This window comes from Triticum dicoccoides, chromosome 5B (assembly GCF_002162155.2).
Source record: "Triticum dicoccoides isolate Atlit2015 ecotype Zavitan chromosome 5B, WEW_v2.0, whole genome shotgun sequence".
In the NCBI taxonomy this organism is placed as follows: domain Eukaryota; kingdom Viridiplantae; phylum Streptophyta; class Magnoliopsida; order Poales; family Poaceae; genus Triticum; species Triticum dicoccoides.
This window is the reverse complement of record NC_041389.1, coordinates 88,264,223-88,291,016: the sequence shown is the minus strand read 5'-3', so window position 1 is coordinate 88,291,016 and position 26,794 is coordinate 88,264,223. Positions and strand designations below refer to the sequence as shown.

Genomic DNA, 26,794 nt, shown 5'->3' with positions numbered 1-26,794 from the left:
CACTACCATTACAACCGTTCCCTAACAATGGATAATGTCCTATACTACTTATTCTCCCACTCAATCACGGAGACGAGTTTTCCACGGTTTCCACCCCTCCCTCCATACCGCAGCAGCACGAGTTTTTTCCACCCCTTTAAGAACGCGCTCTTCGCGCCACAAAGCCGCCCCAAAACGCGCGAGCAATGAGCATCGAGCTTAAACATATCGCAAACGTCAAAAATAATATAACGGGATTAATATATATCGCGCACGTGCGATATGTTTGTCACAAGGCGCAAAAAATATTTAAATATGGAATGCAACACGAGGACTTCCACGAGGTCACCCATGCTAGTACTACTCTCGCCCAAGCACGCTTAACTTCGGAGTTCTGATGGGATCCGGTGCTTTAGTGCTGGTATGATCGCATCCGACATGTTTTCCCGTCTTCGTCCCTTATGCTTGCCACTCCCAGGTCCGCTCCAAAGACGATTCTACATTCTCACTACCATTACAACCGTTCCCTAACAATGGATAATGTCCTATACTACTTATTCTCCCGCTCAATCACGGAGACGAGTTTTCCACGGTTTCCACCCCTCCCTCCATACCGCAGCAACACGAGTTTTTTCCACCCCTTTAAGAACGCGCTCTTCGCGCCACAAAGCCGCCCCAAAACGCGCAAGCAATGAGCATCGAGCTTAAACATATCGCAAACGTCAAAAATAATATAACGGGATTAATATATATCGCGCACGTGCGATATGTTTGTCACAAGGCGCAAAAAATATTTAAATATGGAATGCAACACGAGGACTTCCACGAGGTCACCCATCCTAGTACTACTCTCGCCCAAGCACGCTTAACTTCGGAGTTCTGATGGGATCCGGTGCTTTAGTGCTGGTATGATCGCATCCGACATGTTTCCCCGTCTTCGTCCCTTATGCTTGCCACTCCCAGGTCCGCTCCAAAGACGATTCTACATTCTCACTACCATTACAGCCGTTCCCTAACAATGGATAATGTCCTACACTACTTACTCTCCCGCTCAATCACGGAGACGAGTTTTCCACGATTTCCACCCCTCCCTCCATACCGCAGCAACACGAGTTTTTTCCACCCCTTTCAGAACGCGCTCTTCGCGCCACAAAGCCGCCCCAAGACGCGCGAGCAATGAGCATCGAGCTTAAACATATCGCAAACGTCAAAAATAATATAACGGGATTAATATATATCGCGCACGTGCGATATGTTTGTCACAAGGCGCAAAAAACAATTAAAAAGGGAATGCAACACGAGGACTTCCCAGGAGGTCACCCATCCTAGTACTACTCTCGCCCAAGCACGCATAACTTCAGAGTTCTGATGGGATCCGGTGCTTTAGTGCTAGTATGATCGCATCCGACATGTTTCCCCGTCTTCGTCCCTTATGCTTGCCACTCCCAGGTCCGCTCGAAAGACGATTCTACATTGTCACTACCATTACAACCGTTCCCTAACAATGGATAATGTCCTATACTACTTACTCTCCCGCTCAATCACGGAGACGAGTTTTCCACGGTTTCCACCCCTCCCTCCATACAGCAGCAACACGAGTTTTTTCACCCCTTTCAGAATGCGCTCTTCGCGCCACCAAGCCGCCCCAAGACGCGCGAGCAATGAGCATCGAGCTTAAACATATCGCAAACGTCAAAAATAATATAACAGGATTAATATATATCGCGCACGTGCGATATGTTTGTCACAAGGCGCAAAAAATAATTAAAAAGGGAATGCAACACGAGGACTTCCTAGGAGGTCACCCATCCTAGTACTACTCTCGCCCAAGCACGCTTAACTTCGGAGTTCTAATGGGATCCGGTGCTTTAGTGCTGGTATGATCGCATCCGATGTGTTTTCCCGTCTTCGTCCCTTATGCTTGCCACTCCCAGGTCCGCTCCAAAGACGATTCTACATTCTCACTACCATTACAACCGTTCCCTAACAATGGATAATGTCCTATACTACTTATTCTCCCACTCAATCACGGAGACGAGTTTTCCACGGTTTCCACCCCTCCCTCCATACCGCAGCAGCACGAGTTTTTTCCACCCCTTTAAGAACGCGCTCTTCACGCCACAAAGCCGCCCCAAGACGCGCGAGCAATGAGCATCGAGCTTAAACATATCGCAAACGTCAAAAATAATATAACGGGATTAATATATACCGCGCACGTGCGATATGTTTGTCACAAGCCGCAAAAAATATTTAAATATGGAATGCAACACGAGGACTTCCACGAGGTCACCCATCCTAGTACTACTCTCGCCCAAGCACGCTTAACTTCGGAGTTCTGATGGGATCCGGTGCTTTAGTGCTGGTATGATCGCATCCGACATGTTTCCCCGTCTTCGTCCCTTATGCTTGCCACTCCCAGGTCCGCTCCAAAGACGATTCTACATTCTCACTACCATTACAACCGTTCCCTAACAATGGATAATGTCCTATACTACTTACTCTCCCGCTCAATCACGGAGACGAGTTTTCCACGGTTTCCACCCCTCCCTCCATACCGCAGCAACACGAGTTTTTTCCACCCCTTTCAGAACGCGCTCTTCGCGCCAAAAACCGCCCCAAGACGCGCGAGCAATGAGCATCGAGCTTAAACATATCGCAAACGTCAAAAATAATATAACGGGATTAATATATATCGCGCACGTGCGATATGTTTGTCACAAGGCGCAAAAAACAATTAAAAAGGGAATGCAACACGAGGACTTCCCAGGAGGTCACCCATCCTAGTACTACTCTCGCCCAAGCACGCTTAACTTCGGAGTTCTAATGCGATCCGGTGCTTTAGTGCTAGTATGATCGCATCCGACATGTTTCCCCGTCTTCGTCCCTTATGCTTGCCACTCCCAGGTCCGCTCGAAAGACGATTCTACATTGTCACTACCATTACAACCGTTCCCTAACAATGGATAATGTCCTATGCTACTTACTCTCCCGCTCAATCACGGAGACGAGTTTTCCACGGTTTCCACCCCTCCCTCCATACAACAGCAACACGAGTTTTTTCACCCCTTTCAGAACGCGCTCTTCGCACCACCAAGCCGCCCCAAGACGCGCGAGCAATGAGCATCGAGCTTAAACATATCGCAAACGTCAAAAATAATATAACAGGATTAATATATATCGCGCACGTGCGATATGTTTGTCACAAGGCGCAAAAAATAATTAAAAAGGGAATGCAACACGAGGACTTCCTAGGAGGTCATCCATCCTAGTACTACTCTCGCCCAAGCACGCTTAACTTCGGAGTTCTAATGGGATCCGGTGCTTTAGTGCTGGTATGATCGCATCCGATGTGTTTTCCCGTCTTCGTCCCTTATGCTTGCCACTCCCAGGTCTGCTCCAAAGACGATTCTACATTCTCACTACCATTACAACCGTTCCCTAACAATGGATAATGTCCTATACTACTTATTCTCCCACTCAATCACGGAGACGAGTTTTCCACGGTTTCCACCCCTCCCTCCATACCGCAGCAGCACGAGTTTTTTCCACCCCTTTAAGCACGCGCTCTTCGCGCCACAAAGCCGCCCCAAGACGCGGGAGCAATGAGCATCGAGCTTAAACATATCGCAAACGTCAAAAATAATATAACGGGATTAATATATATCGCGCACGTGCGATATGTTTGTCACAAGGCGCAAAAAATATTTAAATATGGAATGCAACACGAGGACTTCCACGAGGTCACCCATCCTAGTACTACTCTCGCCCAAGCACGCTTAACTTCGGAGTTCTGATGGGATCCGGTGCTTTAGTGCTGGTATGATAGCATCCGACATGTTTCCCAGTCTTCGTCCCTTATGCTTGCCACTCCCAGGTCCGCTCCAAAGACGATTCTACATTCTCACTACCATTACAACCGTTCCCTAACAATGGATAATGTCCTATACTACTTACTCTCCCGCTCAATCACGGAGACGAGTTTTCCACGGTTTCCACCCCTCCCTCCATACCGCAGCAACACGAGTTTTTTCCACCCCTTTAAGAACGCGCTCTTCGCGCCACAAAGCCGCCCCAAGACGCGCGAGCAATGAGCATCGAGCTTAAACATATCGCAGACGTCAAAAATAATATAACGGGATTAATATATATCGCGCACGTGCGATATGTTTGTCACAAGGCGCAAAAAATAATTGAATAGGGATTGCAACACGAGGACTTCCCAGGAGGTCACCCATCCTAGTACTACTCTAGCCCAAGCACGCTTAACTTCGATGTTCTGATGGGATCCGGTGCTTTAGTGCTGGTATGATCACATCCGACATGTTTCCCTGTCTTCGTCCCTTATGCTTGCCACTCCCAGGTCCACTCCAAAGACGATTCTACATTCTCACTACCATTACAACCGTTCCCTAACAATGGATAATGTCCTATACTACTTACTCTCCCGCTCAATCACGGAGACGAGTTTTCCACGGTTTCCACGCCTCCCTCCATACCGCAGCAACACGAGTTTTTTCCACCCCTTTCAGAACGCGCTCTTCGCGCCACAAAGCCGCCCCAAGACGCGCGAGCAATGAGCATCGAGCTTAAACATATCGCAAACGTCAAAAATAATATGACGGGATTAATATATATCGCGCACGTGCGATATGTTTGTCACAAGGCGCAAAAAATAATTAAAAAGGGAATGCAACACGAGGACTTCCAGGAGGTCACCCATCCTAGTACTACTCTCGCCCAAGCACGCTTAATTTCAGAGTTCTGATGGGATCTGGTGCTTTAGTGCTGGTATGATCGCATCCGACATGTCTCCCCGTCTTCGTCCCTTATGCTTGCCACTCCCAGGTCCGCTCCAAAGACGATTCTACATTCTCACTAGCAATACAACCGTTCCCTAACAATGGATAATGTCCTATACTACTTACTCTCCCGCTCAATCACGGAGACGAGTTTTCCACGGTTTCCACCCCTCCCTCCATACCGCAGCAACACGAGTTTTTTCCACCCCTTTCAGAATGCACTCTTCGCGCCACAAAGTCGCCCCAAGACGCGCGAGCAATGAGCATCGAGCTTAAACATATCGCAAACATCAAAAATAATATAACAAAATTAATATATATCGCACACGTGCGATATGTTTGTCACAAGGCGCAAAAAATAATTAAAAAGGGAATGCAACACGAGGACTTCCCAGGAGGTAACCGATCCTAGTACTACTCTCGCCCAAGCACGCTTAACTTCGGAGTTCTGATGGGATCCGGTGCTTTAGTGCTGGTATGATCGCATCCGACATGTTTCCCCGTCTTCGTCCCTTATGCTTGCCACTCCCAAGTCCGCTCCAAAGACGATTCTACATTCTCACTACCATTACAACCGTTCCCTGACAATGGATAATGTCCTATACTACTTACTCTCCCGCTCAATCACGGATACGAGTTTTCCATGGTTTCCACCCCTCCCTCCATACCGCAGCAACACGAGTTTTTTCCACCCCTTTCAGAACGCGCTCTTCGCGCCACAAAGCCGCCCCAAGACGTGCAAGCAATGAGCATCGAGCTTAAACATATCGCAAACGTCAAAAATAATATAACGGGATTAATATATATCGCGCACGTGCGATATATTTGTCACAAGGCGCAAAAAATAATTAAAAAGGGAATGCAACACGAGGACTTCCCAGGAGGTCACCCATCCTAGTACTAGTCTCGCCCAAGCACGCTTAACTTCGGAGTTCTGATGGCATCCGGTGCTTTAGTGCTGGTATGATCGCATCTGACATATTTCCCCGTCTTCGTCCCTTATGCTTGCCACTCCCAGGTCCGCTCCAAAGACGATTCTACATTCTTACTACCATTACAACCGTTCCCTGACAATGGATAACGTCCTATACTACTTACTCTCCCGCTCAATCACGGAGACGAGTTTTCCACGGTTTCCACCCCTCCCTCCATACCGCAGCAACACGAGTTTTTTCCACCCCTTTCAGAACGCGCTATTCGCGCCACAAAGCCGCCCCAAGACGCGCGAGCAATGAGCATCGAGCTTAAACATATCGCAAACGTCAAAAATAATATGACGGGATTAATATATATCGCGCACGTGCGATATGTTTGTCACAAGGCGCAAAAAATAATTAAAAAGGGAATGCAACACGAGGACTTCCAGGAGGTCACCCATCCTAGTACTACTCTCGCCCAAGCACGCTTAATTTCGGAGTTCCGATGGGATCTGGTGCTTTAGTGCTGGTATGATCGCATCTGACATGTCTCCCCGTCTTCGTCCCTTATGCTTGCCACTCCCAGGTCCGCTCCAAAGACGATTCTACATTCTCACTAGCAATACAACCGTTCCCTAACAATGGATAATGTCCTATACTACTTACTCTCCCGCTCAATCACGGAGACGAGTTTTCCACGGTTTCCACCCCTCCCTCCATACCGCAGCAACACGAGTTTTTTCCACCCCTTTCAGAACGCGCTCTTCGCGCCACAAAGTCGCCCCAAGACGCGCGAGCAATGAGCATCGAGCTTAAACATATCGCAAACATCAAAAATAATATAACGAAATTAATATATATCGCACACGTGCGATATGTTTGTCACAAGGCGCAAAAAATAATTAAAAAGGGAATGCAACACGAGGACTTCCCAGGAGGTAACCGATCCTAGTACTACTCTCGCCCAAGCACGCTTAACTTCGGAGTTCTGATGGGATCCGGTGCTTTAGTGCTGGTATGATCGCATCCGACATGTTTCCCCGTCTTCGTCCCTTATGCTTGCCACTCCCAAGTCCGCTCCAAAGACGATTCTACATTCTCACTACCATTACAACCGTTCCCAGACAATGGATAATGTCCTATACTACTTACTCTCCCGCTCAATCACGGATACGAGTTTTCCATGGTTTCCACCCCTCCCTCCATACCGCAGCAACACGAGTTTTTTCCACCCCTTTCAGAACGCGCTCTTCGCGCCACAAAGCCGCCCCAAGACACGCGAGCAATGTGCATCGAGCTTAAACATATCGCAAACGTCAAAAATAATATAACGGGATTAATATATATCGCGCACGTGCAATATGTTTGTCACAAGGCGCAAAAAATAATTAAAAAGGGAATACAACACGAGGACTTCCCAGGAGGTCACCCATCCTAGTACTACTCTCGCCCAAGCATGCTTAACTTCGGAGTTCTGATGGGATCCGGTGCTTTAGAGCTGGTATGATCGCATACGACATGTTTCCCCGTCTTCGTCCCTTATGCTTGCCACTCCCAGGTCCGCTTCAAAGATGATTCTACATTCTCACTACCATTACAACCGTTCCGTGACAATGGATAATGTCCTATACTACTTACTCTCCCGCTCAATCACAGAGACTAGTTTTCCACGGTTTCCATCCCTCCCTCCATACTGCAGCAACACGAGTTTTTTCCACCCCTTTTAGAACGCGCTCTTCGCGCCACAAAGCCGCCCCAAGACGCGCGAGCAATGAGCATCGAGCTTAAACATATCACAAACGTCAAAAATAATATGATGGGATTAATATATATCGCGCACGTGCGATATGTTTGTCACAAGGCGCAAAAAATAATTAAAAAGGGAATGCAACACGAGGACTTCCCAGGAGGTCACCCATCCTAGTACTACTCTCGCCCAAGCACGCTTAATTTCGGAGTTCTGATGGGATCCGGTGCTTTAGTGCTGGTATGATCGCATCCGACATGTTTCCCCGTCTTCGTCCCTTATACTTGCCACTCCTAGGTCCGCTCCAAAGACGATTCTACATTCTCACTACCATTACAACCGTTCCCTAACAATGGATAATGTCCTATACTACTTACTCTCCCGCTCAATCACGGAGACGAGTTTTCCACGGTTTCCATCCCTCCCTCCATACCGCAGCAATACGAGTTTTTTCCACCCGTTTCAGAACGCGCTCTTCGCGCCACAAAGTCGCCCCAAGACGCGCGAGCAATGAGCATCGAGCTTAAACATATCGCAAACGTCAAAAATAATATAACGGGATTAATATATATCGCGCACGTGCGATATGTTTGTCACAAGGCGCAAAAAATAATTAAAAAGGGAATGCAACACGAGGACTTCCCAGGAGGTCACCCATCCTAGTACTACTCTTGCCCAAGCACGCTTAACTTCGGGGTTCTGATGGGATCCGGTGCTTTAGTGCTGGTATGATCGCATCCGACATGTTTCCCCGTCTTCGTCCCTTATGCTTGCCACTCCTAGGTCCGCTCCAAAGACGATTCTACATTCTCACTACCATTACAACCATTCCCTAACAATGGATAATGTGCTATACTACTTACTCTCCCGCTCAATCACGGAGACGAGTTTTCCACGGTTTCCTCCCCTCCCTCCATAGCGCAGCAACACGAGTTTTTTCCACCCCTTTCAGAACGCGCTCTTCGCGCCACAAAGCCGCCCCAAGACGCGCGAGCAATGAGCATCGAGCTTAAACATATCGCAAACGTCAAAAATAATATAACGGGATTAATATATATCACGCACGTGCGATATGTTTGTCACAAGGCGCAAAAAATAATGAAAAAGGGAATGCAACACGAGGACTTCCCAGGAGGTCACCCATCCTAGTACTACTCTCGCCCAAGCATGCTTAACTTCGGAGTTCTGATGGGATTCGATGCTTTAGAGCTGGTATGATCGCATCCGACATGTTTCCCCGTCTTCGTCCCTTATGCTTGCCACTCCCAGGTCCGCTCCAAAGACGATTCTACATTCTCACTACCATTACAACCGTTCCCTAACAATGGATAATGTCCTATACTACTTACTCTCCCGCTCAATCACGGAGACGAGTTTTCCACGGTTTCCACCCCTCCCTCCATACCGCAGCAACACGAGTTTTTGCCACCCCTTTCAGAACACGTTCTTCGCGCCACAAAGCCGCCCCAAGACACGTGAGCAATGAGTATCGAGCTTAAACATATCGCAAACGTCAAAAATAATATAACGGGATTAATATATATCGCGCATGTGCGATATGTTTGTCACAAGGCGTAAAAAATAATTAAAAAGGGAATGCAACACGAGGACTTCCCAGGAGGTCACCCATCCTAATACTACTCTCGCCCAAGCACACTTAACTTCAAAGTTCTGATGGGATCCGGTGCTTTAGTGCTGGTATGATCGCATCCGACATGTTTCCCCGTCTTCGTCCCTTATGCTTGCCACTCCCAGGTCCGCTCCAAAGACGATTCTACACTCTCACTACCATTACAACCGTTCCCTAACAATGGATAATGTCCTATACTGTCAGGACCCGACTCAATGCCACATCGATCTAGCATGTAACACCTCATATCACTTTGCGGCCTCACGCACGGTATTCCCACGGGTGTCGCCTTACCTTTGCCCGGGACCGTTTGCGCCTTTTGGCACACGTATATGATAGTGTCGCTAGCATCCATATGATAAGGAGCCCAGGCTGAGATGGCTAGTCGTAAACCCAAAGTGGCACAGACTTACAGGGACAGGCATCCATGACCCAGCATCGAACGTGTCGGTCATCAGCGAGTGAATCCAGGCTGTAGCACTGGGCTAGCAGGACTCCGGTGAACCGGGCTGTAGCGGGCTAACAGGACTCTGGTATTCATCGCGTGACATTTCCCCGAAGGGACAGACACAGGAACGAAGAAGGACACATGCCGGCCAGCCTAAGTGTTCCGGAGCAGTAGCAAGCTACCATCGCTCGGTGGAAACACTAGGAGACATTTCCCGGTAAGAGAGGCTACTAAAGATAAACAACTAGATAGTCAGATCCCACACATAACAAGCATTTCAATAACATACACACAATATGCTCGATATGTGCAAATACAACATGGCATCACAACATGACTCTACGACTCAAGTATTTATTCATTAGGCTCCGAGGAGCGAGATATTACAAACAGGGGTCTCATGACCCAACATTCAGAGCATACAAATCAAAGCACAAGAGGAAGCTTAACATGTCTGAGTACAGACATCTATAAATGAAAAAGGCTGAGAAGCCTGTCTGTCTACCAGATCCTGCCGAGGGCACAAGATCGTAGCTGAGGTAACAAGCTAAACATCGAAGTCCACGTGGAACTACTAGTGAGACTGAAGTCTCTCTGCAAAAACATAAAATAGGCAAACGTGAGTACAAATGTACCCAGCAAGACTTACATCAGAACTAACTACATATGCATCATTTTCAACAAGGGGATGGTGGGGTTTAACTGCAGCAAGCCAGCTTTGACTCGGTGGCTATCCTGAACTACTATTGCAAGTAACTCTTTTGAGGTGGCGCACACGAGTCCACATATTCACCATAGCAATACACCACTATGGATCCGCTCCCGTCTCTCTACGAGAACGCCATCCATAGCACTCACGCTTATCTTGCGTATTTTAGAGTATCCACTTTCACTTGTCTATGAACTGTTATAAGCAACCCAAAAGTCCTTTACCGCGGACACGGCTATTCGAATAGATGATGTTAACCCTGCAGGGGTGTACTTCTTCATACATGTTTCCACCACTTAGCGTCTGCACATGACATGTGCTCGGCAGACTTCAAGCGAAAGCCGACGTGGGTGTAGACCACGACCTACCTAAACACTCAAGTCTCTAGTCCAGGTTTATCGCCTATTCGGGCTCCATCCATGAGGAGATCCGGCCGGAGTTTCGCTCAAAGCCCCAAACGATGTGAACAGGGTTCCGTGACACCAAACGGGCGCCCGGTTTACCCGGCCACGTACCTACCGCATCACAGCCCACCCCTACGGTCAGCGCTGTCCACGGCCTCCAGTAGGCTACAAACACCAGAAACTACTTGCAACTCCTGGACAGAGGACTAGGGTGAATAAGAAGCAGAGCGGGGTCATATTTCAGGGCCCAATGCATGGTAGTAGCTGAATCATGGATCACAAACACAGAACTCAGTTCCTAAGGACAGCTTCAATGAGACAACCCACCATGTACTCCTACATGGCCTCTCACCGATACCTTTACCAAATCGTGTTCACACACTTAGCTCACACACAGTAGGACATGTTCACACACCTCTGATTCATCCTCGATGAATCAGACCTGATTCAACTCTAAGCAATAGCAGGCATGACAAACAAACATGAATGAGTAGGCACAACAGGGCTCAAACAACTTCTACTCATGCTAGTGGGTTTCATCTATTTACTGTGGCAATGACAGGTCATGCAGAGGATAAAGGGGTTCAACTACCGCAACAAGTAACAGTTGAATCGATGTTGTCCTAATGCAGTAAAAGAGAGCAGGAGCGAGAGAGTGGGATTGTATCGGAATGAACAAGGGGGTTTTGCTTGCCTGGCACTTCTGAAGATAGCTTTGAGTCTTCATCAGTGTCAATGATCACAACGTCGGTACAACGTCTACCGAGGGGGAACAACACCGGCAAACACAGAAGAAACACGATCAATGCAATGCACAATATGATGCATGCTATGACATGGCAATATGAATGTGTTTTGGGCTAATGCAAGCTAGAACATATTGAAATGAGTTCATTTGAACCAAAGATTCAAATGCAAACCCATTATATGAAGTCATAAAGGTGCATTAACTTATTTCATCTAAGCAGCAGGGTTAAGTTGCTCTAACATGCATGAAACTAGTGCAGATGGATAGATTGGATTTTTCTCATCATTTTTCATATATAAATCTTTGCATTTGGAGTTACAGATTAATTTCTATGAATTTTTGAAGTTTGCAACAATTTCTAGAATTTCCTGTAAAAGAATAAATCCAGAAAAGGGCATTACTGCGTCAGCCTGACATCATCATGACGTCAGCAGGTCAACGAGGCACGGTCCAGGTCAAACCTGACGTGTGGGGTCCACACGTCAGTGACTAACTAACTAATCTAAATTAATTAGTGTTAAACTACTACTAACTAAGATTTGTCAGTGGAGTAATTAAACTTAACTAAAATTAAACTAGGATTAGCTGGGGCCCTAGGCCCACTTGTCAGCGACCCAGGGGAGGTCAAACTAGGGTCAAACCCGGGTCAGCGGGGTCAAACCCACTGGCGGCTTGACGCCGGCGAGGCCAGCCGCGGTGGCGAGCCTCGGGTTTGTGTCTCCGGCGACCAAACGGCCGGCGGAGGGCATCTACGTGATGCTGGGACTCGTGCGCATCCAACACGACTAGCGGCAGCAGCCGGGGTGGACCGAGCTTGCTGGAAACGAGCTTGCAGCGGCGGCCGGAGTTCGGGCGCCGATGAAAACGATGACACCGTGCACGGGAGAATCTACGGTTAGCACCTACGCGTTCTATGAGAGCTGACGAACCCAACGGAGGCACGCACGGGACCAAATGGCCACCGGAGCCTCGTCCGCGACGAGCTCGTGCGGCGACGTGCTGTCAGGTGAGAGAGGCGCGGCGGCTACGACATGCTAGAGAGAAAACGGAGAGGGGGAGGATGATCAGGAGCTCACGTGGAGTGCATTGGTGGCCTCGGCGTGCTCGGGGAAGCTCGGACAGCGGCGATTTGGCGATGGAGATCCGCGGCGGCCGACGATGAAGAAGTGGTCGGGGACGGCGTGTTGGAGCTCTTCCGGCCATGTGAGCTGACGGAGAGGACGAGGGTGTCACAACGGAGCTCTTGGACTCGTCGGAGAGGCGAGGCCGTGGCGGTGGGCGCGGCAACAGCGAGCGGCGGCGACGGCTCCGCTCGGCTTCGGAAGAGAGGGTGAAAGAGGCGAGGCAGGGAGAGAGGGGAGCAGTCGAGGGGGTCCAGGGGGGCTGCGTGGCGCACCTACCGATGTCCAGGAGCAAGCGGAAAGCATGAGGTGGCCGGCGCGTGCGCGCGCGCGTCGGGCACACGCCCTCCCCCCTACTGGCAGGAGGTTGAAGACGGTGGCGGCTGCGGTGGGCTGGGCCGCACAGTGCTGGACCAACACAGGAGCTGGGCCGGCTCTGGTGGGCTGCCCGGGTGAGGCCAGGTACTAGCTCTCTCTCTCTCTTTTATTTTATGTTTTCTATTATTTCTGTAACTTTAGGGCTTTGTTTAAAATACTTAAGCAGATCCAAAAATCATAAAACTAATCATGGCTACTATTTAGGATATATCCAACAGTAAACATTTTAGTTTATGATTATTTGAGCATTTAAAATATTTTATTGTATTTAAATGCCCAAATGCAAATAGAGTATGATTTAATTCAGAGCCCAATATGTCCTGCAAAAATATAAACCATTTTTGGTAGATGCTGTCACCTCAAACCAGAAATGTTGAACATTTTTAGAGGGCATTTTGAGTTCAATGAAAAAGATTTTATTTTGACCCTAGTTGAATTCATTTGGTGCTAGGGTTTAAGCATCCCCATTTCAAGTTTCATAAAATTTAAACATGATGCATGGATCCTAATGCAAAGACAAGCAAGGCCTGAACTAGGGCTGTGACATATACTACTTACTCTCCCGCTCAATCACGGAGACGAGTTTTCCATGGTTTCCACCCCTCCTTCCATACCGCAGCAACACGAGTTTTTTCCACCCCTTTCAGAACGCGCTCTTCGCACCACAAAGCCGCCCCAAGACGCGCGAGCAATGAGCATCGAGCTTAAACATATCGCAAACGTCAAAAATAATATAACAGGATTAATATATATCGCGCACGTGCGATATGTTTGTCACAAGGCGCAAAAAATAATTAAAAAGGGAATGCAACACGAGGACTTCCCAGGAGGTCATCCATCCTAGTACTACTCTCGCCCAAGCACGCTTAACTTCGGAGTTCTGATGGGATCCGATGCTTTAATGCTGGTATGATCGCATCCGACATGTTTCCCCGTCTTCGTCCCTTATGCTTGCCACTCCCAGGTCCGCTCCAAAAACGATTCTACATTCTCACTACCATTACAACCGTTCCCTAACAATGGATAATGTCCTATACTACTTACTCTCCCGCTCAATCACGGAGACGAGTTTTCCACGGATTCCACCCCTCCCTCCATACCGCAGCAACACGAGTTTTTTCCACCCCTTTCAGAACGCGCTCTTCGCGCCATAAAGCCGCCCCAAGACGCGCGAGCAATGAGCATCGAGCTTAAACATATCGCAAACGTCAAAAATAATATAACGGGATTAATATATATCGCGCACGTGCGATATGTTTGTCACAAGGCGCAAAAAATAATTAAAAAGGGAATGCAACACGAGGACTTCCCAGGAGGTCACCCATCCTAGTACTACTCTCGCCCAAGCACGCTTAACTTCGGAGTTCTAATGGGATTCGGTGCTTTAGAGCTGGTATGATCGCATCCGACATGTTTCCCCGTCTTCGTCCCTTATGCTTGCCACTCCCAGGTCCGCTCCAAAGACGATTCTACATTCTCACTACCATTACAACCGTTCCCTAACAATGGATAATGTCCTATACTACTTACTCTCCCACTCAATCAGGGAGACGAGTTTTCCACGGTTTCCACCCCTCCCTCCATACCGCAGCAACACGAATTTTTTCCACCCCTTTCAGAACGCGCTCTTCGGGCCACAAAGCCGCCCCAAGACGCGGGAGCAATGAGCATCGAGCTTAAACATATCGCAAACGTCAAAAAAATAATATGATGGGATTAATATATATCGCACATGTGTGATATGTTTGTCACAAGGCGCAAAAAATAATTAAAAAGGGAATGCAACACGAGGACTTCCCAGGAGATCACCCACCCTAGTACTACTCTCCCCCAAGCACGCTTAGTTTCGGAGTTCTGATGGGATCCGGTGCTTTAGTGCTGGTACGATCGCATCCGACATGTTTCCCCGTCTTCGTCCCTTATGCTTGCCACTCCCAGGTTCGCTCCAAAGACGATTCTACATTCTCACTACCATTACAACCGTTCCCTAACAATGGATAATGTCCTATACTACTTACTCTCCCGCTCAATCACGGAGACGAGTTTTCCACGGATTCCACCCCTCCCTCCATACCGCAGCAACACGAGTTTTTTCCACCCCTTTCAGAACGCGCTCTTCGCGCCACAAAGTCGCCCCAAGACGCGCGAGCAATGAGCATCGAGCTTAAACATATCGCAAACGTCAAAAATAATATAACGGGATTAATATATATCGCGCACGTGCGATATGTTTGTCACAAGGCGCAAAAAATAATTAAAAAGGGAATGCAACACGAGGACTTCCCAGGAGGTCACCCATCCTAGTACTACTCTCGCCCAATCACGCTTAACTTCGGAGTTCTGATGGGATCCGGTGCTTTAATGCTGGTATGATCGCATCCGACATGTTTCCCCGTCTTCGTCCCTTATGCTTGCCACTCCTAGGTCCGCTCCAAAAACGATTTTACATTCTCACTACCATTACAACCGTTCCCTAACAATGGATAATGTCCTATACTACTTACTCTCCCGCTCAATCACGGAGACGAGTTTTCCACGGATTCCACCCCTCCCTCCATACCGCAGCAACACGAGTTTTTTCCACCCCTTTCAGAACGCGCTCTTCGCGCCATAAAGCCGCGCCAAGACGCGCGAGCAATGAGCATCGAGCTTAAACATATCGCAAACGTCAAAAATAATATAACGGGATTAATATATATCGCGCACGTGCGATAGGTTTGTCACAAGGCGCAAAAAATAATTAAAAAGGGAATGCAACACGAGGACTTCCCAGGAGGTTACCCATCCTAGTACTACTCTCGCCCAAGCACGCTTAACTTCGAAGTTCTAATGGGATTCGATGCTTTAGAGCTGGTATGATCGCATCCGACATGTTTCCCCGTCTTCGTCCCTTATGCTTGCCACTCCCAGGTCCGCTCCAAAGACGATTCTACATTCTCACTACCATTACAACCGTTCCCTAACAATGGATAATGTCCTATACTACTTACTCTCCCACTCAATCAGGGAGATGAGTTTTCCACGGTTTCCACCCCTCCCTCCATACCGCAGCAACATGAGTTTTTTCCACCCCTTTCAGAACGCGCTCTTCGCGCCACAAAGCCGCCCCAAGACGCGCGAGCAATGAGCATCGAGCTTAAACGTATCGCAAACGTAAAAAAAATATGATGGGATTAATATATATCGCGCATGTGCGATATGTTTGTCACAAGGCGCAAAAAATAATTAAAAAGGGAATGCAACACGAGGACTTCCCAGGAGGTCACCCATCCTAGTACTACTCCCGCCCAAGCACGCTTAGTTTCGGAGTTCTGATGGGATCCGGTGCTTTAGTGCTGGTATGATCGCATCCGACATGTTTCCCCGTCTTCGTCCCTTATGCTTGCCACTCCCAGGTTCGCTCCAAAGACGATTCTACATTCTCACTACCATTACAACCGTTCCCTAACAATGGATAATGTCCTATACTACTTACTCTCCCGCTCAATTGTCACACCCTAGCTAGTTCATGCATTAGAGTGTTGCATCATGTCTATTCTTCATCAGAAACTTGAAATGGGGATGACAGAACCCCCAGCCCCCTCTGAAACCAACTAGGGTTACTAAAAATATTTTCAATGAACCTGAAATGCCCTTCTAAAATGCCCATCATTTTTGTCTTGGTTCAGAACCTCTGCCAAAAGTGGTGCACATTTTCCTAGGCCATCTTAGGGTTTTGAATTAAATCATAAATATTTGAATTTGGGCATTTAAAATTATATAAAATATTTAAATGCTCAAATAACTCCAAACTAAAATGTTTCATGTTGGAAATAATCCAACTATGGACCAGGAGTAGTTTGGTGATTTTAGGAGTAGCCTAAGTATTTTATTTAATTCAACAAAGTTGCAGAAGTATTAAAAAAACAGAAAACAGAAAAAAATGGAAAAAGCTTACCTGGCGCCCAGCACCAGGCCCACCTGCCGGCCCAGCCCAGCACCGCGCTAGCGAGCTGCTTGCCGGCCAGGCAGGCAGGCAGGTGCTCGACGGCGAGCACCGCACGGGTGCCACGCACCTGCTCGCCGCATCGCCGCCTCCCTCGCCCGGCTAACGCCGTGAATCGGCCTCTCTCTCTCTCCCGAACCTCCCAGACACCCCCTCTCCTCTCCAGCTCCTCTCCCTCGCTCTCCCACGCCATGGCCGACGCCATCGCCGCCACCCCCTCGCCTTAGCCACGCCCTCCGTCAACCCCACGCCATGCCGCCGTGTCCAGGAGCTCAGCCGCCGTCCACTTCATCGAGCTAGCCGAGCCCCGTGTGCTCGTGCGGCCCGAGACCACCGCACCGACCTCGCCCGAGCTCGCCGTCGCCGGAGATCCCCTTCAACGCCGTCGCCGCCTCAGCTCGTCCCCGACCCCGCCGGTGGCCTCTACGGGAGCGCTGTGAGCCTAGCTACCCCTCCGACCCTCCCTCTCTCATTCCCGAGCCGTGTAGCCACCGCACGAAGATCACACGCACGCACCGCCGCGGATCTCGTCGCCGACGTGCTCCCGGCCATCCTCCGGCCAACCCGCGGTGTCCAACGCACTCACCACGCTGCGTTGGGCCCAACCGTGCACTTCCCGCACCTCCCCGCACACCCTAGGCCGAGTTCGCTTTCACCCGAACTCCGGTGGCCGCCAAAGTCGTCGCCGGCGCCAACTCCGGCCACCCCGACCCCAACGGACTCCACCAAGAGCTGCGGCTCGTCCTCAGCTCCACTCCGGTGGTCTCCGTGACCCATTTGGTGGCGGAAACGGCCAAAACCACTCCCGCCGCCGCGTCGGGCTCGCCGGCGGCTAAACGCCGGCGCCGCTGGCATTGACTTTGACCACGGGTGGGCCCTAGTTAACTCCCCTGAGTCAATGACAGGTGGGGCCCAGCCCTGTTAATTAAACAGGTTTAGTTTTAATTAAACTTTAATTAATTTAATCACCATGACATGCGGGACCCACTGTCAGGTTTGACCCGGACGTGTTCCGTTGACCTGCTGACGTCACACTGACGTCAGGCTGACACAATAATTGATTTTCTGGAATTATTCTAATATAGGAAATTCCAGAATATAATTTAAACTTCAAAAATTCATAACTTTTAATCTGTAACTCCAAATCAAACAAATTATATATGAAAAATGATCAGAAAAATCCAATCTATCCATCTGTACTATTTTCATGCATGATTAAACAAGTTAGCCTGATGTTTAATGCAGAACAAGGAAAAGCACTTTAAAAGGCCATATTTGGGTTTGAAATTTGAATCTTTGATTCAAATTGGTTCAAACCCTTCTGGTTTTAGTTGCATTAGCGCAACACACTCATATTGCCATGTTTCATGCATGCATCATATTGTTGCACATTGTTTGGTGATGGTTGTGTATCGGTGTCCTTTGCGACAGGTTCTGCCTCCGAGGAGTATCGTGATTACCCTAACGAAGAACCGTATCAGTGCATCGAACCATCAGGCAAGCAACCAACCATTTGATCATATCGATACAATCCCATGTTCTCGCTCCTGCTCTCTTTTACTGCATTAAGACAACGCGTTTCAAACTGCTGTGTGCTACGGTAGTTGAACCCACTTCCTCTACATGACCTGTCATTGCCACAGTAACTAGATGAAACCCACTAGCATGTGTAGGGGTTGATTGAGCCATATGTATGTGTTGTTCCTACATTGCTATGCCTGCTATGCTTAGAGTCGTGTCAGGTCTGGTTCATCTGGGTGATGGACTAGAGTGGAATGATTATGTCGGTAATGAAAGTGGTGTGGTGAACATGATTTGGTAAAGGTATCGATGAGAGGCCATGTAGGAGTACATGGTGGGTTGTTTCATTGAAGCCGACCTTAAGCACTGAGATCTGTATGTGTGATTTAAGATTCAGCTACTACCATGCATTGGGCCCGAAACCAATGGACCCTCTCGGCTTCTTGATCACCCTTGTCCTCTGTCCATGAGTTGCAAGTAGTTTCTGATGTTTGTAGTATGCTGGAGGCCGTGGGCAGCGCTGACCGTAGGGGTGGGCTGTGATGCGGTAGGCACGTGGCACGGTGTACCGGGCGCCCGTTTGGTATCCCGGGAACCCTGTTCACCTCGTTTGGGGCTATGAGCGAAACTCCGGCCGAATCTCCTCATGGATGGAACCCGAATAGGCGATAAACCTGGACTAGAGACTTGAGTGTTTAGGCAGGCCGTGGCCGACACCCACGTTGGGCTTCCGCTTGAAGGTTGCCGAGTACATGTCGTGTAAACGGCGGTAAGTGGTGAGAGCGTGTGTGAAGAAGTACACCCCTGCAGGGTTAACATCATCTATTCGAATAGCCGTGTCCACGGTAAAGGACTTCTGGGTTGCTTATATCAGTTCATAGACAAGTGAAAGTGGATACCCTAAAATACGCAAGATAAGCGTGAGTGCTATGGATGGCGTTCTCGTAGGGAGACGGGAGCGGATCCATAGTGGTGTATTGATATGGTGAATATGTGGACTCGTGTGCGCCACCTCAAAAGAGTTACATTGCAGTCGTAGTTCAGGATAGCCACCGAGTCAAAGCTGGCTTGCTGCAGTTAAACCCCACCATCCCCTTTGTTGATAATGATGCATATGTAGTTAGTTCTGATGTAAGTCTTGCTGGGTACATTTGTACTCACGTTTGCCTATTTTATGTTTTTGCAGAGAGACTTCGGTCTCGCTAGTAGTATCGCGTGGACTTCGACGTTTAGCTTGTTACCTCAGCTACGATCTTGTGCCTCGGCAGGTTCTGGTAGATAGTCAGGCTTCTCAGCCTTTTTCAGTTATAGATGTCTGTACCCAGACATGATAGCTTCCGCTTGTGCTTTGATTTGTATGCTCTGAATGTTGGGTCATGAGACCCATGTTTGTAATATCTCGCTCCTCGGAGCCTATTGATAAATTACTTGAGTCATAGAGTCATGTTGTGATGCCATGTTGTATTTGCACATATCGGGCATATTGTGTGTATGTTATTGAAATGCTTGGTATGTGTGGGATCTGACCATCTAGTTGTTTATCTTTAGTAGCCTCTCTTACCGGGAAATGTCTCCTAGTGTTTCCACCGAGCCATGGTAGCTCGCTACTGCTCCGGAACACTTAGTCTGGCCGGCATGTGTCCTTCTTTGTTCCTGTGTCTGTCCCTTCGGGGAAATGTCACGCGATGTACACCAGAGTCCTGCTAGCCCGGTGCTACAGCCTGGATTCACTCGCTGATGACCGACACGTTCGATGCTGGGTCATGGATGCCTGTCCCTGTAAGTCTGTGCCACTTTGGGTTTACGACTAGCCATGTCAGCCCGGGCTCCTTATCATATGGATGCTAGCGACACTGTCACATACGTGTGCCAAAAGGCGCAAACGGTCCCGGGCTAAGGTAAGGCGACACCCGTGGGAATACCGTGCGTGAGGCCGCAAAGTGATATGAGGTGTTACATGCTAGATCGATGTGGCATCGAGTCGGGGTCCTGACAGCGTTGGCGTCAGAGCCGGACTGCCTGTAGGTTCTCCAAGCCAAACTGGTCGATGTTGAGTCTAGAAATTCTTTAGTTATATGTAGGGGAATTGTTTGTGGGTTGGAACGTAAGGATCTTTTTACTTCTCTATCTTATGACATTCTGATCTGAGTCAGTCTATTCTTCCACCGGGGGTTAAGGAATTAGGATCTATTCTCTCTATCAGGATCACGCGTTACTAATCAGTAGTACCTTATAGGTTCGATGGTTACAAGCCTAGTTTAGTTCTACTACCACATTATGTTGCTAGGATGGACTCAAAACTTTGATATGATGATGTTAAGTGTGAATGAAATCCTTTGTCAAATGTCTCAAAATCCTTCTTGAGCATTTACAGCTGTTATGCTGCCGAAATTTTGCTAGAAATTCTAATGCCTTTGCATTATGATTGTGTTTTCAGATGGCCACTCGCGACCTCAATCAAGTGGTTCGCCTGACTCGATGCCTAGATGTACCCGGTCATACCGCCATGTTGGTCAGGGTAATGACTGAGGCTGGATACCGATGGTATCCTGAGTACACGGTCGAAGAACAATTCCGAGACTTTAATCAAAGTCAGTATCTCTGCACTGTCAGGATATTTCCATCTTATCCTGGGTCCACCGAGCCCCTTCACTGCTCCTATGGACTCGGGGTTACTATTGAGATGGCTGTGCAGGACGCCGCCTACTCTATGATGACCATTATGCGAGTCAGATCTGGTCTATTTCGGGACTCTGATTTCCGGTATATGCCAGGATCACTTCCGGGAGCACAAGGGTAACTCCAAGCTATCTATGCTGACCCCACCCAGGAGGATTCACGGACCCGCACCACTGCTGAGATGCTCGAGGATAAGGACCGTGAAAATCGGGCCTTGAGGTTAGAGCTCTTCAATACCCGTGCTGACCACTGGGCCACATTGACTCGGTTTGCACCGGCGGTGCAAGCTGGATATTCGGATATGCGCGATCTCTATCCTGTGAGATCTGCTCTGCCAGACGTGATGGGTTGGCGTGATGTAGGAGGCATCACCCCACCTCGTGGTCCCCGCAGGCCACCGTCTGTTGGTCCAAGACCTCATCCTAGCCCCTATGGTCCACAAGCTCCGCGAGATCGTCTGTTTCCGGATGATCATGTTGAGCTTCCGGGCTATGGAGGTGACTTCTACGAGGACTACTACGGATCGGTTTGAGTTAGTAGTAGTATCACTAGTTCGTGTTAGCTGTGTCGTCTATCGTCCTGCGTGACTCGTGGGATATGACCTAGTTTGTATCGCCTTCCGGAGGTGTGGAAAAATAATGTATAGGAGCTTGGAATGCCTCCGATGAGATGTAACCCTCTTTTCACCGTAATAGTACCTTGTTTGGTGTTGTACTAAACCTTGTATGGTGTGTATGACGATGGAATAAAGAAGCAGTTTCTGTATCTACCTTGTCATACGGATGATCATCTTGCATTCCGAGTTATTCCTTACATTCTGTATCCTATGTCGGAACTTTATCATCCTGACTAAATCATTGTCTTGTTTACCTAGGATGGTCAACACGCGCACTAACCCTGCTCCCCAAGAGCAGGCCGAAGGCAGCGAAGTCAGGAATGCAAATCTGCCTCATCCTCCTTCCCTAGCCGAGGTTATGATGGAAGCCGAAAGAAACAAGCGGGAGACCAACCGTTTGTTGGAGCGTATTGAACAGAACACAGCACACCATCAGAGGACTAACGTGGTGTCACTCAGTGATTTCATCAAATTACATCCACCCACGTTCCACCACTCCGTCGAGCCTCTCGACGCTGATGACTGGCTTCGCAGTATTTCTCACAAACTGCGTTCTGCGCTAGTAGCTGAGGCTGACAAGGTCACCTTTGCTGCATATCATCTTGAAGGCCCCGCCAGTCTATGGTGGGAGAATTATGGAGCTATATGTCCAGCAGCCATGCCACTACTTGGGCTGAATTCAGCGAGGTTTTCCGTGAACATCACATTCCGGAGGGTCTCATGGACCGTAAGCGTGAGGAATTTTGCAGTTTCACTCAGGGCCGACTCTCTGTGGATGCTTACAGCAGGGAGTTCGGTAACCTCGCACGATATGCAACTGAGGAAGTTTCTACTGATGCCAAGAAGCAAGCAAGGTTCCGTAAGGGGCTTAGTCCTGAGCTTCGCCGTGACCTCCGTCTGCATGAGTGCACATCCTTTCAGAAACTTGTTAACAAGGCCATCAGTGTTGAGACTGGTCAGACTGATTATGACGCAACACGCAAGCATGGCCGTGACGCGGGTTCCTCATCCGGTGCTGGTCCTCAGAAGCGCCGCGTATGGGTGCCCAACACCGCCCTGCCACCCAGGTTCACACCGAGGCCATCCTTCCAGGCGCCTCGCCCCGTTCAACAGTTTACAACAGCCAAGCCCTATGGGGGTCCAACCAACAATGCTCCTCCACGTACCAGTTCCGTGACTTGTTTCAAGTGTGGGGAATCTGGTCACTATATGCGTGAGTGTCCCCAGACCAACCCCAACCAATCTGCTAAAGCTGTTGGCCGTGGCAAGCCGACAAGGAAAGTGTTCCACGCCAAGCCGGCCACCGCTGCACGTGGCCATGTCAACCGTATCTCTGCCGAGGAAGCTCAAGAGGATCCCAACGTCGTTCTTGGTACGCTTCTTGTTAATTGCCACCCGGCATCTGTTCTTTTCGATATAGGAGCCTCTCATTCTTTTATATCCGAAAATTATGCTCGTTTGCATAACATCGCATTCTGTGACATGCCAACCTCTATGGTAATTCAAACTCCGGGATCCAAATGGCAAACTTCTAGAGTAAGCCATGGAAATGAAATCCAAGTCGACAGACTAGTTTTCCTCGCATCTTTGATAGCCCTCAAATCTTCAGATATTTATATCATTCTGGGTATGGACTGGATGTCAGTTCATCATGCCCAAATTGATTGCTTCACTAGGACTGTTCAACTTACCCATCCTTCGGGGAAGATAGTCAATGTCTTGACCCGAATAGCCAAGCGACAGTTATATTCTCTTAACGCCAGCCCTTTGCCAGACCTTGAGGACGTCCCGGTAGTCCGTGACTTTCCGGATGTCTTCCCAGAGGAATTGCCAGGTGTTCCACCCGACAGGGATGTGGAGTTCATAATAGACCTCATTCCAGGAACCGTCCCGATTGCTAGAAGACCTTACAAGATGGCACCACTAGAACTAGCCGAGCTTAAGAAACAACTCGATGAGTCCTTGAAAAAGGGTTTCATCCGACCTAGTTCATCTCCGTGGGCTTGCCCCGTCCTCTTCGTCAAGAAAAAGGATGGTACGGACCGGATGGTTGTAGATTACCGACCTGTCAATTTGGTCACAATCAAGAACAAATATCCGCTCCCCAGGATCAACGACATGTATGATCAGCTCGCTGGATCCTCAGTCTTCTCCAAGATGGATTTGAGGTTGGGCTACCATCAAATCAAAATCAGAAACGAGGACATTCCTAAAACGGCCTTTGTTACTCGTTATGGCCAATACGAGTACACCGTCATGTCCTTCGGCTTAACCAACGCTCCAGCCACGTTTTCTCGGTTAATGAACTCAATCTTCATGGAGTATTTGGATAAATTCGTCCTAGTTTATCTTGATGATATACTCATCTACTCCAAGAACGAGGAAGAACATGCCGAACATTTAAGGCTAGTGTTGAAGAAACTTCGAGAGCACCGCCTTTATGCCAAGTTTTCCAAATGTGAATTTTGGTTGTCAGAAGTGACCTATCTGGGTCATGTAATATCTGGTAAAGGTATTGCTGTTAACCCTGAGCGAGTTCAAGCCGTCCTTAATTGGACTCCACCTGAATCGGTCAAGCAAGTTCGGAGTTTTCTGGGCTTAGCGAGCTATTGCCGTCGCTTTGTCGAAAACTTCTCCAAAGTTGCTAAACCTCTAACCAAACTCCTCAAGAAAGATAAGAAATTCGAATGGACTCCACAATGTGAGCACAGCTTTCAAGAACTGAAAAGACGCCTGAGTTCTGCTCCCGTACTGGTACCGCCAGACTTCTCCAAGGACTTTGTTATCTACTGCGACGCCTCGCGGCAAGGACTAGGCTGTATTCTCATGCAAGATCGACATGTAATTGCTTACGCCTCCCGGCAATTGCACCCACATGAGGAGAATTATCCTACTCATGATCTAGAGCTTGCAGCTGTAGTCTATGCACTTAAAACCTGGCGACATTACCTCCTCGGTAATCGTTGCGAAATATTCACTGATCACCAAAGTCTGAAGTACATCTTCACCCAACCGGATTTGAATCTCAGGCAAAGACGTTGGGTCGAGTTGATCACAGATTTCGACTTAGGAATAACTTACACCCCAGGGAAAGCCAACGTCATGGCTGATGCGCTAAGTCGTAAATCTTATTGTAACAACCTAATGTTACAACAAAGTCAACCGCTTCTCCATGAGGAATTTCGGAAGCTTAACCTTCACATTGTTCCTCAAGGTTTCCTTTCCACCTTGGTGGCGAAACCTACCCTTTCGGACCAGATCATCAAGGCACAGAAGGTAGATCCGGGAATCTCCCGCATCAAGAGAAACATCAAGAAAGGAATTGCGAATTGTTTCTCCATTAATGATCAAGGGGTCGTATACTTCGGGAATCGACTAGTGGTTCCCAAAGTGCGAAACCTGAGACGATTGATCCTTAAGGAGGCTCATGAATCTCCTCTCACCATTCATCCCGGTAGTACTAAGATGTATCAGGACCTACGCCAGAGGTTCTGGTGGACTAGGATGAAGAGAGAAATTGCTCAGTATATTGCTAATTGCGATGTCTGTCGTCGTGTAAAAGCAGAGCATCAACGGCCTGCTGGCACCCTTCAACCCTTAGCTATTCCTGAATGGAAATGGGATAAAATTGGTATGGATTTCATTACCGGTTTTCCCAGGACCAAGAGAGGGAATAATGCTATCTTCGTCATTGTCGATCGTCTTTCCAAAGTAGCCCATTTCCTACCTGTTCGTGAGAGTATAACCGCTAGTCAGCTGGCAGACTTATACATCTCCCGGATAGTGTCTCTCCATGGTGTTCCTTTGGAAATTAACTCGGATCGAGGAAGTCTTTTCACCTCTCGATTTTGGGAAAGTTTCCAAAATGCTATGGGAACCCGTCTCTCCTTTAGCACCGCTTTCCACCCTCAGTCGAGTGGTCAAGTGGAACGCGTCAACCAGATTCTAGAAGACATGCTTCGAGCCTCTGTTATCTCATTCGGAATGGGTTGGGAGAAGTGCCTTCCATTTGCCGAATTCGCTTACAACAACAGCTATCAATCTAGCTTGGGTAAAGCCCCTTTTGAAGTTCTCTATGGACGACGGTGTCAAACACCCCTTAACTGGTCAGAAACCGGGGAAAGACAATTCTTTGGCCCGGATATGATTCAGGAAGCAGAAGAGCAAGTTCGCATCGTTCGTGAAAAGTTGAAAACAGCCCAATCTCGTCAAAAGAGTCAATATGACCGAAAACATAAGGCTATGACTTTCGTGGTTGACGAGAAAGCTTACCTTCGGGTTACCCCTCTGAAGGGAACCCATCGTTTCGGTATCAAAGGCAAATTGGCTCCTCGTTACATTGGACCTTTTCGCATTCTCGCCAAATGAGGAGAAGTTGCCTACCAGTTGGAACTACCTCCGCACCTCTCCAGAGTCCACGATGTCTTCCATGTTTCTCAACTCAGGCGTTGCTTCTCGGATCCTATCCGTGGAGTGGACTACGAAACGCTTGATCTCCAAGATAATCTTACATATCGAGAGTACCCCATTCGTATCCTCGATCAGGCCGAGCGTACCACTCGACGTCATAATATCAAGTTTCTCAAAGTTCAATGGTCGCACCATTCTGAGGATGAAGCAACTTGGGAAAGGGAGGATCGTCTTCGACTCGAGTATCTCGCCTTCTTCCCGGAGGAACCCAAATCTCGGGACGAGATTCTTTTGAGTGGGGGTGAGTTGTCACACCCTAGCTAGTTCATGCATTAGAGTGTTGCATCATGTCTATTCTTCATCAGAAACTTGAAATGGGGATGACAGAACCCCCAGCCCCCTCTGAAACCAACTAGGGTTACTAAAAATATTTTCAATGAACCTGAAATGCCCTTCTAAAATGCCCATCATTTTTGTCTTGGTTCAGAACCTCTGCCAAAAGTGGTGCACATTTTCCTAGGCCATCTTAGGGTTTTGAATTAAATCATAAATATTTGAATTTGGGCATTTAAAATTATATAAAATATTTAAATGCTCAAATAACTCCAAACTAAAATGTTTCATGTTGGAAATAATCCAACTATGGACCAGGAGTAGTTTGGTGATTTTAGGAGTAGCCTAAGTATTTTATTTAATTCAACAA

General features: G+C 48.3%; 25 non-coding genes across 25 annotated transcripts; all 25 read right to left on the bottom strand.

Annotated features, from left to right (window-relative positions):
- Window positions 1-296: 296 nt before the first annotated feature.
- Window positions 297-414, bottom strand: LOC119313718. Its single transcript, XR_005151984.1, has one exon. It is a non-coding gene; the product is annotated as a 5S ribosomal RNA (ribosomal RNA).
- Window positions 415-781: 367 nt separating this feature from the next.
- Window positions 782-899, bottom strand: LOC119313597. Its single transcript, XR_005151870.1, has one exon. It is a non-coding gene; the product is annotated as a 5S ribosomal RNA (ribosomal RNA).
- A 367-nt stretch (window positions 900-1,266) lies between these two features.
- Window positions 1,267-1,385, bottom strand: LOC119313738. The gene has a single exon (XR_005152003.1). It is a non-coding gene; the product is annotated as a 5S ribosomal RNA (ribosomal RNA).
- A 366-nt stretch (window positions 1,386-1,751) lies between these two features.
- LOC119313228 lies at window positions 1,752-1,870 on the bottom strand. Its single transcript, XR_005151600.1, has one exon. It is a non-coding gene; the product is annotated as a 5S ribosomal RNA (ribosomal RNA).
- A 367-nt stretch (window positions 1,871-2,237) lies between these two features.
- On the bottom strand, window positions 2,238-2,355 carry LOC119313596. Its single transcript, XR_005151869.1, has one exon. It is a non-coding gene; the product is annotated as a 5S ribosomal RNA (ribosomal RNA).
- A 366-nt stretch (window positions 2,356-2,721) lies between these two features.
- Window positions 2,722-2,840, bottom strand: LOC119313611. The gene has a single exon (XR_005151883.1). It is a non-coding gene; the product is annotated as a 5S ribosomal RNA (ribosomal RNA).
- Window positions 2,841-3,206: 366 nt separating this feature from the next.
- LOC119313580 lies at window positions 3,207-3,325 on the bottom strand. Its single transcript, XR_005151854.1, has one exon. It is a non-coding gene; the product is annotated as a 5S ribosomal RNA (ribosomal RNA).
- Window positions 3,326-3,692: 367 nt separating this feature from the next.
- LOC119313736 lies at window positions 3,693-3,810 on the bottom strand. The gene has a single exon (XR_005152001.1). It is a non-coding gene; the product is annotated as a 5S ribosomal RNA (ribosomal RNA).
- A 367-nt stretch (window positions 3,811-4,177) lies between these two features.
- LOC119313916 lies at window positions 4,178-4,296 on the bottom strand. Its single transcript, XR_005152171.1, has one exon. It is a non-coding gene; the product is annotated as a 5S ribosomal RNA (ribosomal RNA).
- Window positions 4,297-4,663: 367 nt separating this feature from the next.
- LOC119313796 lies at window positions 4,664-4,781 on the bottom strand. The gene has a single exon (XR_005152060.1). It is a non-coding gene; the product is annotated as a 5S ribosomal RNA (ribosomal RNA).
- A 367-nt stretch (window positions 4,782-5,148) lies between these two features.
- Window positions 5,149-5,267, bottom strand: LOC119313686. Its single transcript, XR_005151955.1, has one exon. It is a non-coding gene; the product is annotated as a 5S ribosomal RNA (ribosomal RNA).
- A 367-nt stretch (window positions 5,268-5,634) lies between these two features.
- On the bottom strand, window positions 5,635-5,753 carry LOC119313789. Its single transcript, XR_005152053.1, has one exon. It is a non-coding gene; the product is annotated as a 5S ribosomal RNA (ribosomal RNA).
- A 367-nt stretch (window positions 5,754-6,120) lies between these two features.
- Window positions 6,121-6,238, bottom strand: LOC119313922. Its single transcript, XR_005152178.1, has one exon. It is a non-coding gene; the product is annotated as a 5S ribosomal RNA (ribosomal RNA).
- A 367-nt stretch (window positions 6,239-6,605) lies between these two features.
- On the bottom strand, window positions 6,606-6,724 carry LOC119313685. Its single transcript, XR_005151954.1, has one exon. It is a non-coding gene; the product is annotated as a 5S ribosomal RNA (ribosomal RNA).
- A 367-nt stretch (window positions 6,725-7,091) lies between these two features.
- Window positions 7,092-7,210, bottom strand: LOC119313758. The gene has a single exon (XR_005152023.1). It is a non-coding gene; the product is annotated as a 5S ribosomal RNA (ribosomal RNA).
- A 367-nt stretch (window positions 7,211-7,577) lies between these two features.
- On the bottom strand, window positions 7,578-7,696 carry LOC119313466. Its single transcript, XR_005151749.1, has one exon. It is a non-coding gene; the product is annotated as a 5S ribosomal RNA (ribosomal RNA).
- A 367-nt stretch (window positions 7,697-8,063) lies between these two features.
- LOC119313667 lies at window positions 8,064-8,182 on the bottom strand. Its single transcript, XR_005151937.1, has one exon. It is a non-coding gene; the product is annotated as a 5S ribosomal RNA (ribosomal RNA).
- A 367-nt stretch (window positions 8,183-8,549) lies between these two features.
- LOC119313877 lies at window positions 8,550-8,668 on the bottom strand. Its single transcript, XR_005152136.1, has one exon. It is a non-coding gene; the product is annotated as a 5S ribosomal RNA (ribosomal RNA).
- Window positions 8,669-9,035: 367 nt separating this feature from the next.
- Window positions 9,036-9,154, bottom strand: LOC119313754. The gene has a single exon (XR_005152019.1). It is a non-coding gene; the product is annotated as a 5S ribosomal RNA (ribosomal RNA).
- A 4,528-nt stretch (window positions 9,155-13,682) lies between these two features.
- Window positions 13,683-13,801, bottom strand: LOC119313645. The gene has a single exon (XR_005151915.1). It is a non-coding gene; the product is annotated as a 5S ribosomal RNA (ribosomal RNA).
- Window positions 13,802-14,168: 367 nt separating this feature from the next.
- Window positions 14,169-14,287, bottom strand: LOC119313700. Its single transcript, XR_005151967.1, has one exon. It is a non-coding gene; the product is annotated as a 5S ribosomal RNA (ribosomal RNA).
- A 369-nt stretch (window positions 14,288-14,656) lies between these two features.
- LOC119313927 lies at window positions 14,657-14,775 on the bottom strand. The gene has a single exon (XR_005152182.1). It is a non-coding gene; the product is annotated as a 5S ribosomal RNA (ribosomal RNA).
- Window positions 14,776-15,142: 367 nt separating this feature from the next.
- LOC119313610 lies at window positions 15,143-15,261 on the bottom strand. Its single transcript, XR_005151882.1, has one exon. It is a non-coding gene; the product is annotated as a 5S ribosomal RNA (ribosomal RNA).
- A 367-nt stretch (window positions 15,262-15,628) lies between these two features.
- On the bottom strand, window positions 15,629-15,747 carry LOC119313780. The gene has a single exon (XR_005152045.1). It is a non-coding gene; the product is annotated as a 5S ribosomal RNA (ribosomal RNA).
- Window positions 15,748-16,113: 366 nt separating this feature from the next.
- LOC119313558 lies at window positions 16,114-16,232 on the bottom strand. The gene has a single exon (XR_005151832.1). It is a non-coding gene; the product is annotated as a 5S ribosomal RNA (ribosomal RNA).
- Between the last annotated feature and the right edge of the window lie 10,562 nt (window positions 16,233-26,794).